The sequence below is a fragment of the Pseudophryne corroboree genome, chromosome 1, assembly GCF_028390025.1.
Source record: "Pseudophryne corroboree isolate aPseCor3 chromosome 1, aPseCor3.hap2, whole genome shotgun sequence".
Lineage (NCBI taxonomy): Eukaryota > Metazoa > Chordata > Amphibia > Anura > Myobatrachidae > Pseudophryne > Pseudophryne corroboree.
This window is the reverse complement of record NC_086444.1, coordinates 663,235,633-663,254,000: the sequence shown is the minus strand read 5'-3', so window position 1 is coordinate 663,254,000 and position 18,368 is coordinate 663,235,633.

The following is an 18,368-nucleotide window of genomic DNA, read 5'->3' as shown; positions in this document are numbered from 1 at the left end:
ATAACTCTTATTTTTATTTTCAGGGTCCATAGGCATCCACAGGGATAACATTGGGGGTGTCCTAAAGCAGTATACGTAAGGGATGGGAGTCTGAGCTGAGAAGAGAATCCAGCTCCCAAAGGAAGCATCCTGAGAAGCAAATGTATCAAAAGCATAGAACCTAAGAAAGGTGTGGATGGAAGACCGCGTGGCCGTCTTGTACAGTCGTTCAGCAGAAGCACCACAGGGGACCGCCTACTAAGGACCCACAGAGCAAGTTGAATGGGCAGAGACTATGGGCCTAATTCACACCTGTAGCAGCAAAACTGTTCTCTAATGGCCAAAACCATGTGCACTGCAGGGGGGGGGCAGATATAACATGTGCAGAGATATTTAGATTTGGTTGGGGTGTGTTCAAACTGAAATCTAAATTGCAGTATTTACCCTGCACAGAAACAAAATAACTCACCCAAATCTAACTCTCTCTGCGCATGTTATATCTGCCCCCCCCCCCTCCCTGCAGTACACATAGTCTTGCCCATTAGAGAACAATTTTGCTGCTGCAATCAGGTCTGAATTAGGCCCTGTATCCGGTACAGGGAAGGCAGCCTGCGTGTTAGCCTGTGATATCTTAATCCTAATGGAGCTGGTACGATCCACGTAAATCCGAAGAGCACAGACCACATGCAAGGAGGCTTCACCTGCTGAAAGGTCCGGGGATTGGAAGGCCAGAATCACAATTTCTTTGTTAAGATGGAATCAGTATACCACCTTGGGGAGGCAGCTGACCGGGTATAGAGAACAGCCCTGTCCAGATGACAGATCAGAAAGGGGGAGCAACAGGAGAGCACCCCTAAATCTGATACCCTCCAGGCGAAAGCAATGGCCAGAAGGAAAAGCGTTTTCTCTGTCAGCCTTTTGAGGTCCACTGAGTCCAGAGGATCAAATGGGGGCCCCTGAAGAGCCTTTAGAACCAACGATAAATCCCACAGACTACTTGAGGGACAAAGGCAGGTTGAATGCAAAGGGCTCTCTGAAGGAAAGTTCGAACATCCAGCAGGGGAGCGATTTTTCACTGGAACCAAACTGACAGAGCAGAGACATGCACTTTAAAGGGATGCCAGGCGTAGTCTGAGAAGGAGGGATACCGTAAGGAAGAAATATGTCAGATGTAAGGTCCACTTCACTGCCAGAGTGTCCACAAAGGTGGCTGCGGGGTCTCTGGTCCTGGACCCATACACAGTAACTTTGTGATTTTGTCGTGAGGCCATGAGGTCCACATCCGGTAGGCCCCATTTGTCCACCAGTAGCTGGAAGACTTTTGGGTGTAGAGCCCACTCTCCAGTGTGTACATCATGACGGCTAAGGAAATCTGCTTCCCAGTTCAGGGTTCCTGTGTGAAAATCCGCTGAGATGGCCAAGAGATGATGTTCGGCCCATCTGAGAATGTGTACCTCCATCGCCAACAAACTGCGTGCCTCTCTGGTGATTGAGGTAGGGCACAACAGTGGTGTTGTTGAACTGGGCTTGGATCGGCTTACCGTGAAAAATGTCCCATGCCAGAGTGAGTGCTCTGTAAACAGCTCAAAGCTCTAAGACGTTGATAGGCAGGCAACTCTCGATAGGAGTCCAACAGCCCTGAAAGGAGTGTTGACGGTTACTGCAACCCACCCGTGGAGGTTGGCATCCATGGTGAGGAGCACCCAATCCAGAATCCAGAAGGGGCGACCCTTGTCCAAGTTGGATGTCTGTTGCCACTAGGATAGAGACAGGCAAACTTCTGGAGGGAGGACAATTGTCTGGGACCTGATCAGATGATGGTGTCCATTTCACCTGGAGAGTATCAGGTATTGAAGGGACCTGGAGTGGAATTGTGCGTATCCACGATGCCGAAGGTGGAGACCATGGACCCCAAGACCTGCATTGCCGAGTGGATGGCACTTTCATACTCGCATTTGCAGTGCATAAATTTTGTCTGCTGGCAGGAAAATCCTCAGTACCTGAGAATACAGGAGAGTTCCCAGATGCAACATCATTTAAGAAGGAGCAAGGGAGGACTTCTTCCAGTTGATAAGCCAGCCATCCATTTGCAGGAAGGCAATGGTCAGCTGAAAATGGCGGGGAAGGACCTCCAGAGAGTGTGCAAGAATCAGCAGGTCATATAGGTTTGGGAGTATTCTGGAGTATTCTGACCCCCTGATGACAGACCTGGGCCACCATAGCTGCCATGATTTTGGTAAAGACCCGAGGAAAGTGCCCAATATTGGTAATGTTGCTGAAGGATAGCAAACCAGAGAAACTGTTGATGAATGGGCATAATAGATACATGCAGGTAGGCATCCTGAATGTCTAGAGACACCAAAGAGTCCCCGGGTTCAAATGCCAGGGCAATGGAGTGGAGGGTTTCCATACAAAACCTGGGAATTCGGATGAACTTGTTCAGTGATTAGAAATTGAAGATAGGTCGATGAGACCCACTGGGTTCTGAACCAAGGAGAGGGTAGAGTAAAAAAACATTTTTTGCCGCCCCAAAGGGACAGGTATTACAACCCCTGACTGCAGTAGAGACTGAATGTCATGCTGTAGAGCCAGGGCCTTGATCGTGTCTGTTGGAGAACCTGTACAAAAGAACTGGAGGAGGCCCACCCCATCAGACGGAGAGTTTGTCGTCAGACTTGGTAGCTGGATGTCTGGCTGCCCAGGCCTGTTTAGTCCGGGGCTTGGAGGCAGACTGCCGGGGAAAGGATTATTCTTTAGCTTTACCCTGGGGGTGAAAGGACCAAAAGGAAGTTGTCCTAGGCTTTGGGGTAGTTGCGGAGGGCAAAAAAGCAGATTTAGATTCTGACAGAGTAGCCACTATCTTGTCCAATTCTGCGCCAAACAGAATGTCCCCAGCGAAGGGCAGGGATTCGAGTGCATTCTTGGAGTCCGTATCCGTTTTCCATGAAGCAAGGAGGCCAGTAGCTAGTGCAGTTTCACCTAGATAAGAGGCTGCTTCCTTGATATGGGAGATGTGGGAAAGCTGTTCCCTGGTAGCATCTGTGGGGAGACTTCTAAGGCCCCTGCCCAGCTTTCAATGGCCTTTGCTACCCAGGCTAAGGCCATAGTTGGTCATGTAATAGCCCCTGTAAGAGAAGAGACATGTTTGAGACAAATTTCAATTGTTCCTTCAGGGAAGACGCAGACGGTATAAGCAAGGTATAGCTTCTAACCAGATACGCTACGTGAGAATCCGCAGTAGGGGGAACCTCCCACTACCCACATTCTCCAGACGGGAGAGGGTAAAAAAAAACTAGTTGTTTTGGTGTTTGAAACTTCTTACTAGGTGTACTCCATTCTTCATGCATATATATAGGGTTAGGAAAGGAAAAATCAGACAGCAGAGCTAGCAGAAGTCACATACAATGCATATATAAATATACAGTTGCAATGGACACTTACTGTAAATCAACTACTCAGACTGCAGTGGCTGGTAGGATCAGTGCTGTATAACCTGGCTCTTGGGAGAAGTATATGGGTGGACTGGACTCAGCGTTCCCGGAGACCTGCAGCTTCAGCACTGTACAGAAAATGGCTGCTGAGCGTCCCTGAGTGGGAGGAGGGTGAAGGAGGAGCAGCTCAGAGGTGGGAAGCCGCAGTGGAATCGCGCTCTGAGCTGGGGGAGGGGCCACTGGGAGAGAGCTAATCTCCCCTTGCTGATATTAACCTCCAAGGCCACTGTTCTCTAAACTGGTCCCCAGTGCCAGTATAATTTGCCCTGGTGGACTAGTGGGGTTGTGGAAGGACCAGCGCCCACATCAGTTTCTCCGGTCTGTCCCCATGACTGGAGGAAACACTGCACAACAATGCGGTTCCCCGCCATACCTGTTACCACCATTCTCCGACTGCATCCCTTGGTCCCTATGGAGCTTGCTAGCTGGGCTCCGTGGCGCCCGCCGCAGTCACTGGTCCACTCACCAGTGTTGAGGAACCAGCTGTTATGAGCCACGGCTGTGGCTCATTCCTGTTTTGCAGTTTTGTTCTGTATTTCATGTTATACTTTTGTTTATGTTCCCCGTGGGTGTCATGGGGTGCTCGGAGCTCACCCTTAAGGAGGGGATACTGTTATGAACCACAGGTAGTGGTTCATTCCTATTTTATGTTTATTTAGTTGTCTTGCATGCCAGGATTTCCCATTGCTCTGTTTTGGATTACTCTTGTCTGCTGCCGCTGGTGAGTCTGTGCAATTGCAGCTTGTTCCCATGTGTTCAGCCTCATCTGGCTGCTGATTGCATCTTGTCAGCTTAGTCGTGCAGCAGGCCAGCTGCTAGAGATAATTAATTAGGCCTCTCTGATATATGCTGGCTCACTGCAGTTAGCAGATGCTGATGATATTCCTTGGTTTGCAGTCTGCTTTAAGTTTGAGCTGGTTCTTGTCAGTCCCTGTGTGGATTCCTGTGTCAGTCCCTGTGTGGATTCCTGTGTCAGTCCCTGTGTCTGATCCCGTGTCCTACCCTGAGTTCCAGTGGATTCTGCCTGTCCTCCAGTTCTGAAAGTCGGTGTCGGCAGCTTCCTGTTTGCCTATGTCAGTTGCAGAAAGTATCCAGTCCTGCTCAAGCTGGTTGTTCCTGTCCTCAGTGGTCCTGTACTCAGAGATTTGTCATCTTTTCCTGGAGTCTGACTGAGCACCTTTAACATCCTGTGGTGTTCGTGAGTCACGGCGCAGCCGTGTGTTGCGGCTTGTCCGCTTACTGTTTATTATTTAGTATATTTGTGTCCTGGAGCTTTTGCGGAGGATTCCGCTCTCCCTGATCCACTCTGGTATCCAGCGGTGCTGGATAGGAGTAACGGATCAGTGGATCTTTGGTTGTCCTTTTCCCTGGCGGCTAGTCCGCACATACCTTTTGATTTAGTTAGTTAGCTTGTAACCCCTGGCCTGGTTGCTTAGTCAGAGGGCCCCTTGTTATCACCCTGTCTCGGATTTCCCTTTGTCTCCCATTAAGACCTGAGGGGGCATCGGGGTTGGGCAGACATAATCCGCCCTTCGAACGCGGCTGCCATGGGCTCAAGCAACCATAGTCTCGCAGGGGATTTCTGATAACACGGGCGAGACAACGGAGTTAGGGCGCCAGGGGTTACTAGGCTTTCCTGCTCCCACAACCAGCATATCTTCCCAGTACTCTGACCTCAGCCATACGATCTCCTCTGGTCTGGAGTACGGGAATCATAACACCAGCGGGAGGTTGTAGAAGCAGCAGCGATGGTTTCCTTAGGGCTGCCTAGCGCTGCTTGCTCTAAGTAGCAAAAAAAAACGAAAAATAAATCATAAAATAAAAGCTTGGGGCTGCATAGAAGCCAGCCCCACTGCTAAAAGCTGCATCCGGCTTCTGCCGGCACTAAAGCAAAAGTGGCCAGGCGGGCTATAGGGGAGGAGCATCCTGGGATCTCAAAAGCTTAACTGTTTGATGCCCGGTCCTCTCCAACCCCCTACTTCCCTATGTCATTGCTGTGGATGCCTATGGACCCTGAAGAAGAAGAAACACATCTTTTCTGCATTAATCCCCCAAAGGGGTGCATTGAAAGGCCAGCTGCAGGAACACAGTCAGACGGGTCAGAAACCCAAATTTTTGCCAAACCTGTGTCCAGCAAGAAAGCCATTGTCATCTACAAGTCAAGAAGAGTAGGAAGGAGGACTTAACATATGGAAAGAGATGTTTAACCCATCTCCCCCACAATGCTCATCCCACAATATACTTCTCAGCACAGAAGCCCCCCCCCCCCTCCCCCTCCCAAGCACAGTGTAACAGGAGATCTTTATTGTTCCCTACTCTATTTGACAGGAGGTCAGAGGGTATGTGTGTGTGTGGGGAGGAGGGTGGCGTGTGACTGTGCTTGGCTAGTGCTTTCTCAGGAATAGCTGGCTCGGCAGCTTGCAGGCAAACACAGGGGATGTAGAGCATGGTCCAGAATTAAAGTTCCCTCAGAATCGTGCTCCATGCCGGGGAAGGGGGTGGGGGTTAGGGGGGGGGGGATTAATGGATAGGGGGTGGAGTCCACCCAATCACTTCTGGATGCAGTGATCAGGATACAGTAGAAGAGCTGTCAGATGGGGGGGGGAGGCGGGGTGCTGCTAGCAGAGGTGTAGCTTAACACAATGGTGCCCGGAGCAAGGGAATGTAATGTACTGAATTGGGCGCCTAGCCAACATGTGGTGGCATGTTGCATTTGAAGAGAAAAAAAATATAAAGATCCTAAATTGGTGACAGGAACGGTTCTAGACCTTGTGGAGCTCAGGGCGAAAGTTTCCTTTGGGTGCCCCCATGTTTAAAATAGGGTCAGTGCATGCCGAAGGCTTGCAACAACAATATGGAAACATGGAAATTGATGGCAGCCCATCTAGTCTGCCCCTTTTTTTATCATATTTTTATCTCAAACCTTAACTGATCCTTAATCCTTTGTGAGGATATCCTTATGTCTATCCCATGCGTGTTTAAATTGCTCTGCTGTCTTAGCCTCTACCACCTCTGGTATGAGGCTATTCCACTTGTCTACTACCATTTTTGTGAAGTAATTTTTACTCAAATTTCCCCTGAACCTACCTCCTTCCAGTCTCAGTGCATGTCCTTGTGTCCTGTTGCTTCTCTTCATTTGAAGAATGTTTCCCTCCTGGACTTTGTTAGAAACTTTCAGATATATCAAGGGTTTTATCATGTCCCCCCTTTCCCTTCTCTGCTCCAAACTATATATATTGAGATTTTTAGTCTTTCTGGGTATGTTTTGTGATGTAGGCCATGCACCATTTTAGTTGCCCTTCTTTGTATAGTCTCTAATGTATTAATATCCTTTTAAAGATATGGCCTCCAGAATTAAACACAGTATTCTAGATGAGGCCGTACCAATGACCTACAGTATATACAGTGGCATTATTACTTCTTTCTTTCTGCTGCTGATTCCTCTCCCAATGCAGCCAAGCATCTGACTAGCCTTCCTCATTGCTTTGTTACATTGCTTACCTGCCTTTAAGTCACCTGAAATAGTGATTCCTAGATCCCTTTCCTCCTCAGTAGTTTCCAGTATAGTGCCATTAATACTATATTTAGCCTTTGGTTTTGCATTTTTTTTTGGCCTTATACTGTAATTACCACACTCTTGACAATTCTTCTAGTCTACCTAGATCCTAAATCATTTGTTTTACCCCTCCTGGTGTGTCTACCCTGTTGCATACCTTTGTGTCATCTGCAATAAGGCATTCTTTCCCTTTAATACCATTTGCAGTAAAAATATTAAAAAGCACTGGTCCAAGTACCGATCCCTGGGGTAATCCACTGGTAACATTTTCTTCCTGTGAATGCACTCCATTTACTACAACTCTCTGTTTTATATCCTGCAACCAAGATCTTATCCATTCAACAATCTTAGTATCCAATCCCAAGCTTTCGAGTTTATTTAGCAGTCTGCGATGTGGAACAGTGTCAAAAGCCTTACGATGGTGTAATGGTTAGCATTCCTGCCTCACAGCACTGAGGTCATGGGTTCGATTTCCACCGTGGCCCTAACTGTGCAGTTTGTATATGCCCCCGTGCTTGCGTGGGTTTCCTCCCACAATACAAAAATATTCTGGTAAGGTAACTGGCTCCCAACAAAAATTAACAGTGTGTGTGGTAAGGGATAGAGGGGCTAATTCAGACTGGATTGCGACAGCATTCGCAGTCAGAATCTTTTTGTGGAATGCGCAGGCGCACTAACCGTGCACACCCCGGGAGCCCAGTGGGATGTTAAAAGCATCTCAGGGCTGTGGTCGCGGTACGGGAGGGGACGTGCCATGGCATTAGAACGTTGTTGGCATGCCGCGGTCCGAACTGCTGCGGGAACGGGCTGTGGCAGCTGCGTGATGTCACATGCAGCCGCGGCGAGTATCGGCCTGTCAGCGCGCAGTTGCTGCGCGCTTACAATCCCTTAATTCCTCAATGAAAATAAAGCCCCAAATGTGACCCCCACAGACCTGAAATCCCCCCAAACTCTTAATGAATATAATGCACCAAAATTCCCCCCACCCCGATTAGATAATCCCCCAATACCCTAGAACTGCCATCCCTGACCTGATAATCCCACTATGTTTCAATGAAAATAATGTTGGGGCAGAGAGAGGTTCTGAAGAAACCGGGGCAGAGAGAGCTTCTGCAGCATCTGAAGTAGACACATGTACAGCAGCTTCCAGGAAAGAGAGAGGTGCTGCAGCAGCGGGGGTAGAGAGTGGAGCTACAGGACAGAAGTAACTCTGCTGCACAGCTACAAGCAGACAGTGAGACATATAAGAGGGCGGGCAGAGTCAGTGTGCGGCCCCTCTGCTTCTCCTTCTCCTGCTTTGTGGCTGCCAGTACCGGGTAATGAAGGGGGGAGCAGGCGGCAGCGCGTCCTTTTTCAGTGCTCGGAGCTTGCGCTCTACTGGAGCCACCCTTGCTACACCCCTGGCTGCGTGATCATCACTGGTTGCAAGTGATCAGGACACAGCTGCTAAAAAAAAACGTGTGCAGTGCTTGAAGTACCAGTATACCATACCGTTGTATAACGGCACACTTCAAGCACTGCTTATACCACGAAAATGAATGCCAATTTTATGTGTACTTCAAATATATAACATGTAGGCTTATCTCAAAAGATTCTTGCTTCTCATCCTTGTTGACTGAAACACAAATCACAGATACTGTGCTTGTGTAGAAATTCCTTACATGTCCCTGGCTCCTGGAGAAGGAGAAGCTCCATCACAAGAAGGAGCCAAGGGTTCTGCAACAGATATCAAAGATACAGTATCTGCTGCGCTTTCCCTGTTTCCCATCACAAGACGCCATTGTAGTCTACGGGCTGCATATCGCACAATTTTCCAGGAAAGGGATTATTTGAATTCCTCCCCAGTAGCAGCCACTGGTGCATGCGCTGCTATTTTCTGCTTTCCCCATAGTGTCCTCTATGCTGTTTTTTACATAAATGTGTGCGTATGTGAGTGTATGTATATAGAGATAGATAGATAGAGGGGATCTGTTCAGGATACCGGCATTTGGCATCCCAACAGTTGAAATGCCGATGCCAGAATCCTGACACTGCTTGGAATGCAGACACGACATGGATAGAAATGCTGATGCCTGGATCCTAATTACCGGATTTCCGAATGACCTCTGCCGGGACTACTTTTTGGTTAGCCACGCAGGGGGTATGTGTGGAGGTTAGGTTTAGGCTGCGTGAGGAGGGTTAGGGTTAGGCTGCGGTGAAGGGAGGGTTAGGGTTAGGCACCCCTTGGGATGGTTAAGGTTAGGCTGTGGGGAAGGGACGGTTAGGTTTAGGCTTCAGGAAGGGGGGTTAGGTTCAGGCACCACCAGGGAGGGTTAGGGTTAGGCTGCGTGGGGGGAAAAGTTAAGCTTAGGCTGCTGGAAGTGAGCGTTAGGGGGTTAAGGGGGAGCATAAATATACTTACCCGACCGCTGTCAGGATTCACTGCTTCGGGATGCCGGGGTCCATCATATGACTCCGGCATCCCATCTGCTGGGGTATTGTATGTATCCCAGATAGAAAGATATCTCTGTCATCAGGTAGGTGAAGTGCCAGATAAGTCCGGTTGCCCTGAAGGGACGACATTCAGTGATTTAGGGGCACCAAAATGAAATTATATCTTACCTGTCTCACGTCAGTGCTGCAGCAGCAGAAATGAAAGCTGTCACAGTGCCCATTTTTCCAGAGTTTTGCGCAAGCACAGTATATACAGTAAATCAATGGGGACATGGGGGGTCATTCCGAGTTGATCGCTAGCTGCTTTCGTTCGCTGCGCAGCGATCAGGCAAAAAATCGGCACTTCTGCGCATGCGTATGCGGCGCAATGCGTGCGCGTGTCGTCCTCTTACAACGAACAATGTAGTTTCACACAAGATCTAGAGAAGCTTTTTAGTCGCACTGCTGGCTGCAGAGTGATTGACAGGAAGAGGGCGTTTCTGGGTGTCAACTGACCGTTTTCAGGGAGTGTTTGGAAAAACGCAGGCGTGGCTGAGCGAACGCAGGGCGTGTTCGTGACGTCAAAACAGGAACTGAATAGTCTGAAGTGATCGCAAGCGCTGAGTAGGTCTGAAGCTACTCTGAAACTGCACAAAATTATTTTGTAGCCGCTCTGCGATGCTTTCGTTCACACTTCTGCTAAGCTAAAATACACTCCCAGTGGGAGGCGGCATAGCGTTTGCATGGCTGCTAAAAACTGCTAGCGAGCAAACAACTCGGAATGACCCCCATGGTGCGGTCACATTGCCAGAGTCTAACATGTCGCAGAGAGGTGGGAACCCATACAGAGTCTGCACATGGGCCCCTTCCTAAGATATATATGTATGTATAAAAAATCTGACTAGAATAGTGGTTGCGGAAATATGCAAATGCTAATCTCAGCCTTCCTTCCCTTTGTGCTCCACCGTAGGACTGAGCCTCAGAAGCAGTGGATTTGTTACTGAGAATGCAGCAGCGTTCCCAGACATGCATGTAACACACAGACATGCCCATGAAACTGACCCTTTTTGCATTCACTTTAGGACCCCTTCTCAAGTGTTAGTGATGTAGCATGTCATTGCAAATGCTATTGAATATGTTGGTTCACCCAAGCACAGTAAGGGTTTCCAGGACTTTTCACGCATTAGCAAAGAATTGTTCAGCTGCGCAAATTTCAATACTTTGTCCATCTTTGAATCAGGCCCTTTACAACTAGGAGTATCACCAACATCAAACAGTTTCCACCGCTGGGCTCAAGACTGTCATTGTAAATCAGGACTGGATCAAATATGTGATGGTATTATCTAGGGTTGGCACCGGGCCATTTTTTGGGGTATTGTGTTTTGGTTTTGGATCAGTATCTCCTTCGTGTTTTTCCAAAACCGCCCTTGCAGGTTTTGGTTCTGGGTTTGGATCTGTATTTTTTTTTTAAATAATAAAAACAGCTAAAATGACAGAATTTTGGGGTGTTTTTGCATACCTCCCAACTTTGATGAATCTAGAAGCGGGACTCCGATGCAGCAGAGTCCAAAAAGGGGGTGTGGCTTCAAAGAAAAGGGGGCATGGCTCGTGTTCGCAAAATTACCCCATATCTGGTCACTATGGGGGCATGCTCTGTGAGCTCCTGGCATACCCCCAGTCCCTCTGTCTCCGTGAATAGACAATGTGTACGCATGCACACAGTGTCTATTCACCACTGCTCTACAGCAGAGCAGTGACTGACAGGCAGCCTCCCAACTGCCCCACGGGTGGGACAGCGAGACAGTCCCAAAAACGGGACTGTCCCGCAAAAATTGGGAGGTATGTTTTTGTTCCTACAGTATTATTAAAACGTCAATAACATTAATTTCCATTCAGCTACAGCAGACAGAGAGAGCACCCCTTTCAGATACAGCAGACAGCGAGAGCACCCCTTTCAGATACAGCAGACAGAAAGCACCCCTTTACAGATACAGCAGACAGAGAGCACCCCTTTCAGATACAGCAGACAGAGAAAGCACCCCTTTCAGATACAGCAGACAGAGAAAGCACCCCTTTCAGATACAGCAGACAGAGAAAGCACCCCTTTCAGATACAGCAGACAGAGAGAGCACCCCTTTCAGATACAGCAGAGAAAGCACCCCTTTCAGATACAGCAGACAGAGAGAGCACCCCTTTCAGATACAGCAGAGAAAGCACCCCTTTCAGATACAGCAGACAGAGAGAGCACCCCTTTCAGATACAGCAGACAGAGAGAGCACCCCTTTCAGATACAGCAGACAGAGAAAGGACCCCTTTCAGATACAGCAGACAGATAAAGCACCCCTTTCAGATACAGCCGAGAAAGCATCCCTTTCGGATACAGCAGACAGAGAGAGCACCTCTTTCAGCTACAGCAGACAGAGAAAGCACCCCTTTCAGATACAGCAGACAGAGAAAGGACCCCTTTCAGATACAGCAGAGAGAGCACCCCTTTTTCAGATACAGCAGACAGACAGAAAGCACCCCTTTACAGATACAGCATACAGAGAGCACCCCTTTCATATACAGCAGACCGAGAAAGCACCCCTTTCAGATACAGCAGACAGAGAGAGCACCCCTTTCAGATACAGCAGAGAAAGCACCCCTTTCAGATACAGCAGACAGAGAAAGCACCCCTTTCAGATACAGCAGAGAAAGCACCCCTTTCAGATACAGCAGACAGAGAGAGCACCCCTTTCAGATACAGCAGAGAAAGCACCCCTTTCTGCTCCAGCAGACAGAGAAAGCACCCCTTTCAGATACAGCAGACAGATAAAGCACCCCTTTCAGATACAGCCGAGAAAGCACCCCTTTCAGATACAGCAGACAGAGAGAGCGCCTCTTTCATATACAGCAGAGAAAGCACCCCTTTCAGATACAGCAGAGAGAGCACCCCTTTCAGCTCCAGCAGACAGAGAAAGCACCCCTTTCAGATACAGCAGACAGATAAAGCACCCCTTTCAGATACAGCCGAGAAAGCACCCCTTTCGGATACAGCAGACAGAGAGAGTACCTCTTTCAGCTACAGCAGACAGAGAAAGCACCCCTTTCAGATACAGCAGACAGAGAAAGCACACCTTTCAGATACAGCAGTGTCACGATCCGGGTATCTGGACGCCATTTCTTACCCATCAGATGCCTCCTAAGGCTGGCTCAGCGCTCCAGGACCGGATCCCATCTGTTATCCTAATGTTCACATTCCTGCATCCTCTCCTGTCTCTCTGAGACGCTGTCACAGTAACGCCTTATTACATCTGGCATGGCGTCTCCCGCGGCCTCCGCCGCCGTCCCTGAGCTTCTGCATGCAGAGTGTCAGAGTGGCGATTACGTCAGCCGCGGCCTCCGTTGTGTCCGCGTGGTTGGATGTGCACTTGTCAGCCTGGCGTCTCCTGTCTCCAGTGGCCGGCGCCGCCATTACTGTTTTCATTACCACATGGATTACAAACCAAACTTCCCTCCAAGTGTCTGCATGGGCGCAGCCATCTTGGATTCTGTCAGCTGATCATTTCCTCCAATCTGTTGTCAGTATTGATAATCTGCATAATTGCCTAGCCAATCCCTTCCTTGCTGCAGGTATAAATACACTGTGCCTGAGCAAGGAAGGCGTCAGTGCTTTGGTTGTCAAACCTAGTTCCTGTTTGTCTCTCTCCTGTGATTGTCTTCCAGGTTCCAGCTCCTGTCTCAAGACTTCCACCATAGAGACCCGCACCAGCATTCCACCTGCGGTGTAGCCTGACTCTCCAATCCATTGTGGATTCATCTGTTTCCAGCTACAACATTACCTGCTTCCAGCTCAGCTTCCAGCAGAGTACAGCTTCCCTTAAAGGGCCGGTGTCCTTTCTACACTTTACCACTCTCCACCGGTATTATTATTTCTCCGCTCTCAAGTTCTACATTTCAGTTCATATTTCATCGCTCCCAAGTTCATTTATTATTTAACTGGTTCCAGCCAGTATCCACTCCGTGCTAACAACAGTCTGGTTCCAGCCAGTATCCACAGCAGCTGTTTTATCTTCAGCAACCCAGCTTTTCCTGGAACACCAGCTGGCACAATCCTGGGTTATCTCCATTGCTACAGTCGGGCCTGGTAAGGACTTTCCATCTAGAAGATCATAAGAACTATCTCACACTACCAGTGCCCTGTGGCTCCTGCCATCCTGTAGTACCCAGGAACTGTATTTATTCTTTGCTGACTTTTACGTTTTCTTTTACTGCTGCTGTGTTGCGGAGTTGTCATAATAAGCCGCTCATAACTTTATTGTGATTACATAAACCTTTTACTTAAGCTAGCTTATCACTAAATAAAACCACACCACACACTGAAATAAAGACACGGACACAGTAGCTGGAGTTAAAGGTCAGACGATGTTTATTAATCGCTGACCAACTCTTTAAACTAATAATTGAGGCCGAATTAGAATTGAATTGAATATATATTAACTTTAGTTTGGAGGATGGCAAACAGAAAACCGCTGCCAAACACCAGCACCCGTCACCTAGATGACAAACCACCAAACCAAGGAGGGGAGTACACATACCCCGCCTCCTTCCCGCATAACCCGCATTGTGCTGGCCTTACCCCTCTTTCTCTGGCAAACGTTCGGTTCCCGCAGGGGAACGTCTAAATGTCCAACCGCAAGAAAAGGACACACCTGCCGTCCATTTAAAGAGGGAGCCCCACAATGACCACTTATGCCTGTGTGACAGCTGGTTGGCAGCGATTTCCCGCCAATCTGGCTTTCAATAGCCCACAGCAAGAACAAAAAACGTAGACGCATTCTGGGAGGGCGGGCGGGCATAAACTGAAAGGCAAGAGGGAGTCTAGCAAGATGGCCACCCCCTATATACTAACCTAAGACCCTCCTCTTCATCCTGATGCACAACCCCTTAAACCAATAGGAAAAAACCAACCGGGAAAACTGATCTGCCTAGCAACTGCTTAGTCATTTAACAACCAATCACAAAAAGTTGATCGCTTATATGGCCTCAGGCTTATGCAGCCTTCAGCTTATCTAAACATCATTGACTTTTATCCAAGTTGTCGTGGTCACGCCTTCGGGCAGTTATTATTCATGTTACTTACATGTCCAGGGGTCTGATACAACCTCCCAGGTTCCGGTACATCTCAGCCCCTACAACTGAGGCTGCCTCCCGTCAGCTCAGGCCCTCAGTTGTGACAGTAAGCACTGACCTAATGAATCCAGCCGGAGACCAGGATCAAGCGGCCAGGCCGATGCAAGAACTGGCAGCCCGACTAGAACATCAGGAGGCTGCACAGGGCCACATCATCCGCTGTCTCCAGGATCTCTCTACTCGGCTGGATGGGATTCAGACAACTCTCCGTGGATCAGGCGCGTCTGGTGCGTCAACCACAGTGACTCCAGCTATAACCCCACCCACCTTACCCATTTCTGCTCCACGTCTTCATCTTCCAACGCCAGCAAAATTTGACGGATCTCCAAGATTCTGCAGGGGATTTCTCAACCAGTGTGAGATTCAGTTTGAGCTACAACCTGGCAATTTTCCCAGTGACCGTACAAAAATTGCCTACATTATTTCTCTTCTCAGTGGCTCAGCCCTTGATTGGGCATCACCGTTATGGGAGAGGTCCGACACCCTGCTATCTTCCTACACTGCCTTCGTGTCAACATTCAGGCGCATCTTCGACGAGCCAGGCCGGGTAACCTCAGCTTCATCCGAGATTCTCCGTTTACGCCAGGGGTCACGTACTGTAGGACAATATCTGATACAGTTCCAGATCCTGGCATCCGAACTGGCATGGAACGACGAGGCCCTGTATGCTGCATTCTGGCATGGCTTATCTGAGCGTATTAAAGATGAGTTAGCTACCAGAGACTTACCTTCTAAGTTAGATGAGCTAATCTCACTCTGCACGAAAGTTGATTTACGTTTCAGAGAGAGAGCAACTGAGCGTGGAAGATCATCTGCTCCAAAATCTTCTGCTCCTCCTCCTCGTCAACTGTCACCATCTAAAGATGAGCCCATGCAACTTGGCCGTTCCCGTTTAACTCCTGCTGAGCGCCGAAGACGTCTCTCCGAGTTTCTCTGTCTCTATTGTGCAGCTCCGTCTCACACCATTAATGCCTGTCCCAAACGTCCGGGAAACTCCAAATCCTAGCTCGCCAAGGAGAGGGCCGGCTAGGAGTAATGATCTCCTCTCCATCTCCTCAAGATTGTAATCTCCCAGTCTCGCTTCAAGTTGCTCAACGTTATCGGAACGTCATTGCCCTCCTTGATTCCGGAGCAGCTGGGAACTTTATTACCGAAGCCTATGTTAAACGGTGGTCCCTACCCACCGAGAGACTTCCTTCGTCCATTTCTTTAACTGCCGTGGATGGCAGCAAAATTTTTGATGCAGTTATTTCTTTAAGGACTCTACCAGTTCGTCTGAGAGTGGGAGTTCTTCATTCCGAACTTATTTCTTTTTTAGGGATTCCAAGAGCCACACATCCTGTGGTCCTGGGCCTTCCATGGCTCCGTCTTCACAATCCTACAATTGATTGGACGACTACGCAAATCCTGGCATGGGGTTCCTCCTGTGCTGAGACATGTTTGTTTAAAGTATTGCCTGTCTGTTCTTCCTCCCCCAGGTCGTCTGATGTTCCACCTCCTCCATATCAAGATTTCACGGATGTGTTCAGTAAAGCTTCTGCTGATATCCTTCCTCCTCATAGAGAATGGGACTGTCCGATTGATCTCGTTCCAGGGAAGGTTCCACCTCGAGGCCGAACTTATCCGTTGTCTCTGCCTGAGACGCATTCTATGGAGGAATATATTAAAGAGAACCTAGCAAAGGGGTTCATTCGACCTTCTTCTTCTCCAGCCGGCGCAGGCTTCTTTTTTGTAAAAAAGAAAGATGGTGGTCTGCGGCCGTGCATCGACTACAGAGGTTTGAACGACATTACCATCAAGAACCGTTATCCTTTACCCCTGATTACTGAGCTCTTTGTAAAGATGGTAGCTCCGCTAACTCTGTCAAAGCTGGACTTGCGAGGTGCATACAATCTCATCCGGATCCGTGAGGGTGACGAGTGGAAGACCGCCTTTAACACCCGTGACGGACATTATGAGTACCTCGTCATGCCCTTCGGATTGAGCAATGCTCCAGCTGTCTTCCAGCATTTTGTCAATGAGATCTTCAGAGACATTCTATACCGTCATGTCGTGGTCTATCTAGACGATATCCTCATTTTTGCCAACGATTTAGAGGAACATCGTTTTTGGGTTAAAGAGGTTCTGTCCCGTCTCCGTGTCAATCATCTCTATTGCAAATTAGAAAAATGCGTCTTTGAAGTCAAGTCCATTCCGTTTCTAGGGTACATTGTGTCCGGTTCCGGACTAGAGATGGATCCTGAGAAACTACAAGTAATCCAAAATTGGCCGGTACCCTTAACCCTCAAAGGGGTCCAGAGGTTCTTAGGGTTCGCCAACTATTACCGAAAGTTTATACGAGACTTTTCCACCATTGTGGCGCCTATTACTGCTTTCACTAAGAAGGGTGCTAATCCGTCCAAGTGGTCTGAAGAAGCCATGCAAGCATTTCATCTTTTAAAACAAAGGTTCATCTCTGCGCCTGTTCTGAAACAGCCTGACATCGACTCTCCTTTCATCTTAGAGGTGGATGCCTCCTCCGTTGGAGTAGGAGCGGTGTTATCTCAGAGGGCTAAAGATGGCCATTTACACCCTTGCAGTTTCTTCTCCCGGAAGTTCTCCCCAGCTGAGCGCAACTATGCCATTGGCGACCAGGAGTTGCTAGCCATCAAGCTCGCTCTAGAAGAGTGGAGGTATCTGTTGGAGGGAGCTTCTCATTCAATCACCATACTTACAGACCACAAAAACCTTTTATACCTGAAGGGCGCACAATGTCTCAACCCTCGTCAGGCCAGATGGGCACTTTTCTTTTCCAGGTTCGACTTTAAACTCCAGTTCTGTCCGGGCTCTCAGAATCGCAAGGCCGATGCCCTTTCCCGCTCATGGGAGCAAGAAAATGAGTCAGAGTCTTCAGACAAGCATCCTATTATAAATCCGTTGGCATTCTCCACGGTAGGGATGGACTCTACGCCCCCATCAGGGAAAAGTTTTGTGAAGCCGATGCTAAGGAAGAAGCTCATGCATTGGGCCCATGCTTCCCGTTTTGCCGGACATACAGGTATCCAAAAAACCCTGGAGTTTATCTCTAGGTCCTATTGGTGGCCAACTCTGAAAAAGGACGTCTTGGAGTTTATTGCATCTTGCCCAAAGTGTGCCCAACATAAAGTATCCCGCCAGTCGCCTGCGGGGCAACTGGTTCCACTATCCGTTCCCCGTCGACCATGGACCCACTTGTCGATGGATTTCATTACAGACTTACCCATGTGCAACAAGTTCAATACCATCTGGGTGGTAGTTGACCGGTTCACCAAGATGGCACACTTCATTCCTCTCACCGGTCTTCCGTCAGCTTCCAAGTTGGCTCAAGTATTCATACAAGAGATCTTCCGACTCCACGGTCTTCCTGAAGAAATTATCTCAGATCGGGGAGTTCAATTCACAGCCAAATTCTGGCGAAGTTTATGTCAAGTCCTCCAAGTCAAGCTAAAGTTTTCCACGGCTTACCATCCTCAGACCAATGGTCAAACCGAGAGGGTGAATCAGGACTTGGAGGCCTTCCTCCGCATCTATGTGTCCTCCTCTCAAGATGACTGGGTTCAATTACTTCCCTGGGCCGAGTTCTGTCATAACAACCAGTATCATTCTTCATCTGCTTCAACACCATTCTTCACTAACTTTGGATTCCACCCTAAAGTCCCTGAGTTCCAACCGCTTCCAGCAACTTCTGTTCCCGCAGTGGATATCACCTTGCATCAGTTTGCCAATATCTGGAAGAGCGT